Raw genomic sequence first — 12,722 nt, 5'->3', positions numbered from 1 at the left:
AATGTCTGTCCAAAGGTGAATAAAATTGTGTGGAGGAAGCAAAAGGCTGTCACTAATGTGAAGGGATTACATGGAATATACGAGGAAATGCTTCCCTTGACACTTTTCCTGTACAAGTTTAGTTCACCTTCTCACTGCTGCTGTTATCATGGCACTGCTGTTCTACTGAAGAGGTTAAATATTTCAGTCCGACGACATCATTATGTATAATGTTCACGCATCTGCTAGATGATTTATTTCAGTTTAAGAAATTCCTTAATCGTTCAAATCCAAGGAAATGCGGGAGGAACCAGGGCTTTGGGGTGTGAATGGCATGCTTTTAACTCTTACACAAAATGGATTTTTCTGCACTAGCCAGCTGTCCACTAGAATAACTAAAAGTAATTGTCATGGGGTACCTTACAGGGGTTAACAAATCCTAATGTCCGTAATTTATGTTTCTGAGTGAATTAACACGAGATGTGGAGTTCACATTTGTTCTCCCTATAAGATTAGTCAAATGGGTAAAGTAAAAAAAAAAAAAAAAAAACTTCTTCAGCGCAAATAATGAACATGTTTATTTGTTTTTATGAACCTTAAGTAAAAGTTGTTTACTCTTTACCTCATAATATGTAAGAATATGTCTTTGGCAGCTTCTGTAGAGTCTTGATGACAATGTGGGCATTAAGAACTTTAAACTTAAGAAAAGTAAAGGTGAGGTCGTGTTGTTCACAGGCGGTGAGGAAATCTAAATCCAGCTGGACTTTTTTGACCTTGAAATCGAGCCGTTCAGCTGTGCGGTAGTCCTGTAGCGTTGGAGGTTCATAACGTCTTGTCAATACACATGCAATAGATTCAACATGGGGGGAAGCGTAGTCTTAATATGAACCTAAACACCAACGTGACCAGAAACATCTTTAATAATTGGTGACGTTTCGGCAACTTATTTGTCATTTTCAAACCTAGGGAAAATACAATAAACCAAAGTAAACACCATGTCTATGATAAAAATACAAACAAGGAATGATTATGAAACCAAAGTAAAACACCATGTCGGCGATAAAAATACAAACAGAAAATGGTTATGATAAGCTGAGGAAATAAATCATTCTAAGCTTAACGTTGGTGGAATGCTATTAAGTACAGTGGGAAGTAAGACAATACAAAAGTCAAACTTCTCTCTTCCTTTCTTGCTTGAATTTATGGCTATCGGTCACATGTGGCTATTAAACCAAAACATCTGTGGTATGTACAAAAGAGGGTAAGTATGTACTTTATTGCCGTTTCCTATTTTTTGTGTTTTTTTATGCTCCAGCTGATAGTGTTTTAGTTCATTTGAGTGTTTTGAGGCCTCATTTGATGTGCAAATGAATAATAACCATAATATGGCTATGACAATCTTAGTTACCTCCTAACCCTGCGGGAGCTCTTGATTGCCATCTAATCTAACCTAACTAAATCAAACCTAACCTAACCTAACCAAACCTAACCTAACCAAACGTAACCTAACAAAGGCAACCTAACCTAACCTAAAGTAACCTAACTTACGCTGATGGTCCTTTTTGGCTCATCCGACAAGCTAAGCTAAGCTATCTCAACCTAAGCTAACTTAACCCAAGTATGGGGGTCAAGATTGCCGTGGTCATGTTGCACAATTTCAAAGAAATGTTTCCCAATTTCATATATAGCAATTAAACGAGCAGCCTGCACACGGCATCTTGGTGGTGGCTGTGGAGTTGAAGCGCAATTTCAAAATTAAATATCGCCCTGTGATTGGCCGGCTGAGTGACGTCGGTCAGGTGAGACCTGAAATTAAAAATATTAATAAAAAATAGAAATATTCATTTGCACACAAAAAACACATACAGGCATACACTATATGATGGCACAAATCCACTGGGTATGGTAAGATTGCCCGCTAAAGAAACGGCAATAAAGTAAATAAATACCCAAAAGAGACTCAAATATAAAACACAGCCCAATATACAAAAGCAAAAAGTCATAAAGATATATACATATATGCAATCAATATAATAGGCAGGGCACAAATCAGAAGCTGAAGGCCAGGGAGGCGGTGGCAAATAGACTGATAGCTGAAGGCTGGCTAAATGGTAGAGGTGCGTGAGTCGGAATCAGAGTCGGTGTCGGAGTCGAAGCCAGGACTGGTGGAAAGATCCTAAGTGTGTAGAAGAGGATTCGACATTCCTCGGGGCCAGTAACAGCCTGGAGGGACCCCCGGCACAGCTCGGTGGAGGAGAGCAAGGCCTGCCAGAAGTCCCCCTGGACTAACTCTCGCTCACCAGACTCCACTGGTGCCGAGACCTCATAATGGTGCAGCTGGTCCTCCAAAAGTGCCAGGCCATGCTGGGGGAGGGAGGCGAAGTAGCCCTAAGAAAGTTGCCAGGCTAAACTAGAGGGCCTGGAGCTCTCAGATGCCTGTCCAGTTGATGGAGGAGAGGGCACAGCAAGAGTCACCACAGAAGACACAGGGGCGCCAGGTGCAGAAACCTCAGATATCAATTAGGTTTCATCATCCCCATCCTTAATGGTAACCTCAAGTAGGGGCTGAGAGGCAGACTGATGGGAGACAGCAAGCCCCGACAGCTGGATCCTCGTCGGGGGAGTGGAGGGCTGCAGTCACAGCACCCATGGGACCAAGGAGGTCAGGGTCAAAGATGGGCCAGGATAATGAAGACGACAATGACAAGGAGGAGGAGCCCCCTTCCCAGTCCTCATCTACACCATGGATGTGGAGGAAAAAGATTTGTGAGTGTAGATGGCAGGGAGCTCGTTGGCCTGGAAGATGACGGGCAGGCACTGGGCCAAAACCGCTATATCTCCCCCCGAGAAGGCCTTGGCAACCTCCACACACATGGCAATCAGGCAGAAGAGGCAGGGACAGTAAGTGGGGACTGACGCCTTACACCGGGGTAGGGTGTGGGGAGAGCCCCGCACTGCCTGGCCTGCAGGGCCGGTGACACAGGCAGCTCCAGGCCCTTTGGCATCCCCCCCTACAACAAACTCCACCTCCTCGCCGCAGCAAGAGGGCACAGGATGGGCGGGGTTGGGGGCCATGATGGAGGAGCAGTGGAGGAACACACCCTCCCCTGTGTCATGGTGAGTCACAAAGCCATAGCCCCTCCAGATGTGGAACCACTTTACTTGCCCCACAACCTTGGCAGCCAAGGTCTTCCCAGCAGTGTATGGAATGATAATCTCCTCTCTCAGGTTAGAAGGTGGACTGCTGTCTTCTCAGTTCAGCTGCTCGATTAGAACTCCCATCTAAGTCAAACTTTAAAAACAGAGAAGAGGCGTGGAGCAGTCGTGTGCGCCCAGTGTGGGCTGTAGGTGGTGAATTATTTTTTATTATTATTATTTTTTTTTGCTATCAACCATAATGTTGGCCATTAAGCTACAAAGTCTTAACTATACAGATTTATACAGAGTCCAAAACCACAATATACAGCACAAAAATTGTGACTGAAGGCAAAGGTGGCACAAACAGCAGTAGCAGTACGGTACTGAAAAACAGGTTACACAGTGCTTGCAATATAGGAGGAGTCTGATGATGAAAGAGACTGCACAGCCTGGAGGACATGGCAGAGAATCTTTACCTCCTCAGAGTTGACAACAGTCTGAAGGGACCTATGACGGAGCTCGGTGAAAGAAAGCAGTGTCTGCCAGAAGTCCCTCTTGCTGTACTCCTCCTTACTGGAGGCCAGCGATGCTGATGCCTCATAGGTATTCATGTGACGAACTAAGGAGTCCAGCTCAGACTCGTCCAAGGAGGCAAAGTCCGACAAGGTGAGGGGGAGAGCCAGATGAGATGGTAAAGCTGTCTGACTTTCCTGGGCCTGCCCCAGAGATGAAGGGGTCTTCCCGTCGGCCACAACAGGGAAAACGGGGGTGGCAGAAACAGCAGCTGCAGGAGAGGAAGATGGCACCATATCCCCAACCTCCATGGGCACCTCAGGAAGTGACGATGGGGCAGACTGGTGGGAGATTGGATGGCCTGCCAAACTGATCCTTGTTGGTGGGGTGGAGAGCTGCAACTGCAGACCCTAGGGATCAAGGTGGTGGGGATCACATAGGACTGTGAATGACGATGACAATGACGACAACTAGAGGCCATCTCCCGAGGCCTCCCCTGTGCCACAGGTGTGGAGGAAAAGAATTCGGGGATGACTATGGCAGGGAGCCCATTGGCCTGGAAAATGGCTGGCAGGTGCTGGGCAAAAAGTGTCATGTCATCCTCCGAGAACTCCCTGGCAACCTTCACTCACATGGTTATGATGGTGGAGGCAAGGGAGGCATGAAACAAGGCAGGTGGAGGCTGATGACTGTGTTGATGATGGGGGAGGGCAAGGGGAGATCCCCGAACCGCTTGGCCTGCAGGCATGGTGACAGAGGCAGCAGCAGCACCTTTGGCGTCCTCCACCATGTGAAACTCTACCACCTCGATAGCTGTGAGCAAAGGCACAGGGTGACCAGGGTTAGGGGCCACGATGGAGGAATGGTGGACGAACACATCCCCCCCGGTGTCCTGCCGTGTCAGGAAGCCGTACCTCATTCTTACTTGATACCACCATACCTGGCCAATAACCTTAGATGTCATGCCCCACACTAACTCCTCCTTGCTTGTAGAGGGACAAAGCAGACTCTCCACGTATCAAAGAGAGTGTGTGTTGTCTGGACAGCAGCTGGCTAGTCTCCCCTGAGGAGCGATTCAGCCATGAGGAGTGTTACATCGTCACAGTAAGTGTGAACAAAAGAAAAATCTGATTGGCTTATAGGGTGGCCTGAGGCTTCACAGCAACCTCGGATAGCAGAGAAAGGTGGCTTACGGCACTGACTGTATCCTGTGTGTGTTATTCATGAGGAAGTAACCTTTGGTGAAACGTCAAATAAACTGGGCCCATGTTCTAAATTTTGCGTTTTCTCTATACAAGAAGGCGTCTGTCGACAGACAGGCTAATATATTTAACCTAGGAGAGACTTTTTTGGAATGAAGGAGTCAGATATTGCCTTCAATAACCCTTCACTAAGACTTAGTTTACTTCATCAGAATAATATCATGTGGATGCAGCAAGAATAAATAAAAAATGACACAGTCATTGAAGTGGATAGCCATACCTTGGGGAACTTTTCCATAGTTCTACCTTTTTGGTGATACCATGTAATTATGTTCTTCTAGCTAAAATCTGCAACCCATGAGTAATCTATTTCTCGCAGTATTGCTCGCCAGGGTAAAACAAATCAGTTAGCCATAGCCTACAAGACTTTGTGATATAATTATCCTTAACTTGCCACTTGACACGTTGTACACAACAGGTGCTATATCTGAATTATTCAGTAGAAGCAAGAAGTGAAGAGACTGAGGTAAACCATAATATAACTGTTATATAACTGCCTTGGTGCAGACCTCGATAGCCCAGTGACGACTATTAGTGAGATTGCTTTATCCTGCTTTTGAGCGCCAACCCCACTGGTGCTGGACACAGTAGCTTGTATATAGAATCAGCTCGACAATATAATACTGAAACTCGTCCTGGAGTCGTAAGGGCAAAAACTTCTTGATTACTTAACCTGCCGCATCCTGGCAAATTTTTCACCAATTACACCCCCCTAGTCCCAGCAGATTTTCGATTTTTTTTTTTTTTTTTTTTTTTTTTTGCTAAAACCTCTGCTTTTTATGGGAAACATCAGAAATTCAGAGAGAAAGTGCTCAGTTGAGTTTAGAAATACAAATACAGGTAAGAGTACCCTCACCTTGGTACCGTGTTCTCTCAGGACAGGCTGCAGAGAAGAAATTTTCTTGGGAGGGGTAACTATTCCAAACTACTCATTATATGTAAATATTTATTTATTTGGTACGAATGTATATGTAGTACAAGAGTATATTGGTTTTCACACAACAATATAGGCGATATAAGCATTGTTCACTCACCAAACTCATCAACATATGTCACCTTCCTTTACGACGTTACTGCCTCATCACATCTGCTTGTTTCTTCCTCTGGCTTGTTTCTTCCTTTGTCCTCCACCTCGGGAATCACTTTCGCCTTGAATTTCGTCATTGGAGACACCGTGGTGCGACATGTCTTTACTGGCCAGGTCACTGCTAACAAGTGAGTTGCCGTGAAAATGGCGTGCAGGGGGGAAGGGGGGGTTCAGGTGGGTCCAAGCATTATCCCTGCCTGGCGATGCCTACCAAAAATCACCCATGAAACTTGAAGAATGTGCAAATGACAGACCTTGTAATTGCAAAACATATGGATACACTGTTGGGTGTCACCGTGACAAAACGTGGCAACATATCCATACGTTGTCGGGACGTCTCGTGTTAATACGGTATGGTTTTTCCTGACGCAATTGGACCACTCTAACAGCTTGACTACTAGGATATGTTAATATGAGATTCGATAAGCTTATCTATGAGGTAGGAATGAGTCTCCTTGGTTAACATAATCGGTTTGTTTTCACTTGATGGAACTAGGCCATTCCCACAGCAAAATATGATGTCATGGTGGCAAGAAGTTCGATGAGCCATAGTTATGAGAGAGAAAAGTGTCTCTCAGGATACTAGTCAAATCAACCATCCTGCCTGACTGACTACACTTGGCCACCAACTGAGCTGCAAGGGGTTACGGATCTTAGTCGGGGTACAACAAAGACGCTAAGGTACTACTCAATCTCTCTGGATTACACAGCTTCAAGAAGGCTTAGTGCACCGTTTCTTAGTTCTATTTCCAAGTGCTACTAATTGTGTGTGTGTGTGTGTGTGTGTGTGTGTGTGTGTGTGTGTGTGTGTGTGTGTGTGTGTGTGTGCTTGAACTCCTCCAAAGCTATTTGATGGATATGAGCGAAACATCGCGAGTTAGTTCGTCGATTTACTGGGATTCATTAGAGGAGAAGGGGAAGTCAGCCTCTTTAATCAAATTAAAATTTCTCGGAAAGAGTGAAAGGAGGGCAGATCTGGCTTTGATATCATAGTTCATGTTGTAAAAGTACAATGGACTCACATCCATAATGCGATATTTAGGCAGCGCGACTCCCAGTGATTCTTGTGTGGTCTGACCCCCTCCCAAAATCAAACCAATCAGAAACAGGGGAAAGTTGGCCCGTGTACATATCGCAGGATTGGGTATGCAGTTTCCACGTTTACTATGAATGCACATGAAGAAACTGCTCGTCAACCTTATGAATACTTCTGATACACACAACTTCCTCTGGCACCGATCATCATCGTAGTGATGTGGTGAACCCCTTCCCTGCCATGATGCATCACTGGACAAAACACAACTAACGATCATACCATGACCAAACTCGATCATTCCACGATCACACCACAATCATATCACTGCCTACCCCGGCCATACAATGACCGTACCACGACCCGGCGAACCACAACAATACTTCAACCTACCATGACTAACCACAGTACCTTGAACACACCACGACCAACAAGATTATACTACGATCAACCACGACAATACCAAGACCGAATACAACCATATACGACTGTATCACGACCACACATGACTAAACATGACCAAACCACGACCAAATACAACTAACCACAACCAAAAAAGACCAAACACAAGAAAACCACGACCAAACACGAATAACCAATACCAAACATGACAACCAGGACTAACCACTACAAAGCCACGACGAAAAACGACAAACCAAGACCAAACACGACCATCCACGACCAACCACCACAAACCACTAAAAATTATGACCAAACACGATTAACCATGACCAAACACGATAAACCACGACTAAACACAACAAACCCAGACCAAGTATGACAAACCATGACCATGTCATGATCAAATGTGACCATACCACGACAAAACACGACCATACCAGGATCAGACATGACTATACCACATCCAGATATGACTAAACATGACCATATCACAGTCAACGACGACCATACAAGAAATACCACGACCAAACACGGCCATACCACGACCATACACGACCGACCATGACCAAACACGACCATATCACGACGACACAACAGCCAAACACGATCCACTAAGACTTTCCCTCGTGGCCAGAGCTTTCTGGCCCCTCGAGATATAAGAGGAAGAGTAAGTTCTCTGCTTTAAAAATCCTTCCATCTCAACTCTAGACTGCTTCTCCTACACGTCCTCCATCCTGCCATTACGTCGAGCAGGCTAAACTGCTGAACAGATGGATTTAAGTAGTTTATAGAAAGCTGCAAGATATATTTTTATTACAGTACGACAGATAAAGTAAATTCCAAATTCCACTCTCTCTCTCTCTCTCTCTCACACACACACACACACACACACACACACACACACACACACACACACACACACAGGACGTACCACACATCGCTCCGTGCTTGGCCAGTTTTGGTCACAAACAGGCCATACCTAAATAGTATCTTTACATGAGTCAAGCTCTGTATTAGGTTAAACTAAATGATGTTCTAACGTAAAGGAGTAAGTTTAAGTAAAAGTGTTGTTCAAATAACAGAATACAGCAGAGCAGTGCAGGAATGCACCGAGCAAGCTTAATCAGCTTTTTAGTGTTTAGTTTGCGTCGTACAGGAATGCAAAACTGTAAGTAGAATCTTTCTCTTAGTACCACAAGATGACCATCTTTAGCAAAGCAAATTTAGAAGGAGTTAAGAAAAGGGATAAAGGTAGAAAGCAGGATGATAATTTCTACCAGGAATAAGCTGGTAGAACGATTAGTAAAGGAGGTTAACAAGAAAGACACAACAATAGATGAGCTGTCAGTTGAGGTGGGTTCACTTAGAAGGAAGATTAGTGAAATGGCAAGCACAGTTGTCAACCACGAGAGTATTATGGAAGAGTTCAGAAATGATACAGAGACAATAAGGCAGGCAAGCACTCTGATAGATAATAGCATTGATATTGAGGAGAAGATAACCCAGATGAATGAAGCGATGCAAAGCTACAAAAATGATGTGGAAACGACATATGCTGAAATGGTGAAAGTAAACGAAGAGTCGAAGAAAAGAGCATTAAAAAAGAAGTGAAAACAAAAAATCATCCAAAAAATCCAAAATTGGTGACAGATTCAGCAGACTTCAACAAATCTATAGTAATCACATTTGTAGAGGAGGAAGAAATAAAAAAGATTTCGAGAGACAAAGAGGAGATGGCAAATGTAATGAGCATATTGAAGGAAGTATCAAAGGAAATCTGTAGTAAAGACATAGAGGAACACAAAAAGCTAGGGAAATATGAGAGAAATAAGCCAAGGCCTTCCAGAGTGTAAACACTGTGGAGGAGATACTAAAAAATGCAAACAAACTTATGGAATAAGAGGAATTCAAAAAATGTGCGGATAAAAGACGCCTAACTCAAGAGGAACTGGGATTACTAAAGGAGAAGAGGGAGGAGGCAAAAACAAAGAACGAGGGAAGATCAGAGGAAGAGAAGAACACAGTTTTTTTTACAAAGTAATTGGATTGCAGGTAAGAAAGTGGTACATAAAAAAGAGGGAATAAAATGAAAGAAGGTAGTAGACCCAAGTCATGACAAGTATGTAAACAAGATGATTAAGTTGATGTACTCTAATGTAGATGGAATGGTATCTAAATTATTAGAGATGAATTATTATATAAAAGAAAAGAAACCACACATTATTTACCTGAAGGAAACAAAGTTAACAACAAGGATATCAAACAATACCTTAAACCTAGAGTAATACAATGTATGGAGAAGAGATAGGAACTTAAAAAAAAGGGGGAAGAATTATAATAATAACAAAGAAAAATCTGCAAGTCAAAGAAATAGAACTAGATATTATACCCTTACAAGTAGAACTAATTGCAGTAGAGATTAATACATCTGAAGGGAAAGTAATTGTTTCAAATTTATACATGCCATCCAGATCAAACACTTGGGAAAAAAAAGAGTATGAAGTCCTGGCAGAGAGTACATTTCAAAGTTTAAGAGCATTATAACATAGAATGGAGGAGAAATCTGAAAGAATTATACTGACTGGAGATTTCAGTACAAATATAAACTGGAATATTCTAAATATAAAAAGCCAGGGAAGCTGTTGGGACCAAAAGCTCCTGGACCTTGTGTAGGAGTTTTTCCTAACACAACATGTAAAGGAATGCACCAGAAAAAGAGGACTTGATGTACCATTAGTACTAGATCATATAGTTACTAGGCAAGAAAATGATACTGACAATATTATGTATCACCCTCCATTCGGCAAAAGCGACCATGAAGTATTAAATTGCAACTTCGGGATTACATATGACCTAGTTAACAGCAACGAAAGTTACAAAAAGAGCCTTAACTACAAAAAGGGCAACTATCATGACCAAAAGAAATCTGTCTATCTATCTATTGCCAGACGCCTCAATCCCGTTTGGGGTGGCCACAAACAAATCGCCTCCACGTCGCCCTGTCCCCGCCATTTCACTGCCCTACTCCCAACTCACACCCCCTTCTCTCATATACCTCTCCACCCCATCCCTCCATCTCATCCTCGGCCTCCCCCTCCCTCTTCCCCCCTCCACCTCACTCACATACACTCTCTTCGTCAGTCTTTCACCCTCCATCCTCTCCACATGGCCAAACCACCTCAGTGTGTTCCTCATAACGCTTCCTATCACATCCACATCCACACCACAACGCTTCTTTATATCCTCATTCGTCAGCCTGTCTCTCCATGTGACTCCACAGGCTCCTCTTAAATAACTCATTTCCACTGCTCTCATTCTTGACTTGTGTCCTTCCAGCAACGTCCAAGCTTCACTTCCATACGTTAGTATTGGTATCACAATACTGTCATGTAGTAACTTTTTCACTTTCATGCTCACTTCCCTGTTTCTTATCACTGCTTTCAAGGAACCAGCAACCTTTCTTCCCTGCTGTACCCTTTCAAGCACTTCACCCTCCAAACCTCCATCCTTACTCATCACACTATCCAAGTACTTAAACGTACTCACATTTTCCAACTGCTCACCATCCAACCTCGCTGTACATTCACTGACTTCACCTTTCTCAAAGACCATCACTTTACTCTTCCCTACATTCACCTTTAGATTCCGTTTCTTACGCACTCTCCCAAACTCATCCACCAAGCCTTGTAGCTCCCCTTCGTCTTCACTCAACAACACAGTATCATCTGCAAACAACAGTACAGGGAGTTTCCAAACACTACCCTCTCTCACCAGGTCCACTCCAACATCCACTACCTTACCTTGTACCTCTTTTATTACCCCATCCATGAACAGATTGAACAGCCATGGAGACATGACACATTCCTGTTTCAACCCAACTTTAAAAGCTCTATTCTTAGAAATAGATTGGGAAAAAGAGCTTAGAGGACAAGATTTAAATGTTGTATTATTATAGAAAATTCTGTGAACTTTATGAAATAGGAGTCCAATATTATATCCCTCAGCACAAAGAAGCAGAAATGAAAATAAAGAAATAGTTTAATAAAGAATGTAAAAAATCAAAAGAAAAAAGAGACTTGTTGTAGAATAGTTGCAGAAGATACAATAGTGAGAGGGCATATAACAACTATAAACAGGCAAGAAACGAATATACAAGAATAGGGAGAGAAGCCAAAAAATCGTTTGGGAAAGAAATCATAAACAAAAGTAGTGATCAACCGAAGCTATTTTACAGCTACACCCGAAGCAAAACCAAAGTAAAAGATAAAATACAACCCATTACGTATGAAGGGATCCTCAATACGCAAGAGGAAGATATTTGTGAAGCACTAAATAAGAATTTCCAATCAGTTTTTACAGAAGAAAATAATTTTGAGAGGGATGATATGGAACATGCATGCCCAAACATATTACCAGATATACAAATATCAGAAAAAAGAAATACAGGAGGAGTTAAGTAAATGAGACAAGGAAAAGTAAATGGTTCTGACGAAAGTTCATGTTGGGTGCTACATGAATGTGCAAAGGAGTTAAGTTGACTATTATCTTTAATATTCAAGGAATCCTTGGGTCAAGGTAAACTACCTGATATATGGCAGAAAGCAAACATTGTTCCCTTATTCAAGAAAGAAAATATACAAAATCCACTCAACTATCAACAGTATCACTAACCAGTGTTGTAAGATACTGGAAAAGCTGATAAAAGTTTGGTAAACCATCTAGAAGAACACAATATGATAACAGAGAGGCAATTTGGTTTCAGAAAGGGAAAATCATGTGTTACTAATCTATTAAGCTACTACAACAGAGTTGCAGAAACATTACAGAAAAGAGAAGTGTGGGTGGACAGTATCTGTCTAGATTTCAAGAAAGCATTTAACAGAGTACCGCACCAAAGACTTTTATGGAAACTGTACCATCAAGGAGGAATCCGAGGCAAACTGTATTGTTGGATGCAAGATTTTCTCAGAAAAAGGGAAATGAGAACAGTACTGAGAGGAAATTACTCATCATCGTGGGAAATGACTATCGGAGCTCCATATGGCTCAGTGCTGGCACAAGTTATGTTTTTAGCGTATATAAATGACTTAGATAGTAACATTGGAAATGAAAGCTATCTAAATATGTTTGCAGATGATGCAAAAATACAAAGGAGAACTACTAAAACAGACTCTTGTAAAGAGTTACAAGAAGAATTAAATAAACTTCATGAATAGAGTGATAAATGGCAAATGGAATTCAATGTGGACAAGTGTCATGTAATCAGGTTTGGTAAAAGTGGGAAAAGACCAGATTTGGATTATAAGTT

Source organism: Coenobita brevimanus, chromosome 19, assembly GCF_032717465.1.
Source record: "Coenobita brevimanus isolate Jiangsu-jjx chromosome 19, ASM3271746v2, whole genome shotgun sequence".
NCBI lineage: Eukaryota > Metazoa > Arthropoda > Malacostraca > Decapoda > Coenobitidae > Coenobita > Coenobita brevimanus.
This window is presented reverse-complemented; position numbering follows the sequence as displayed.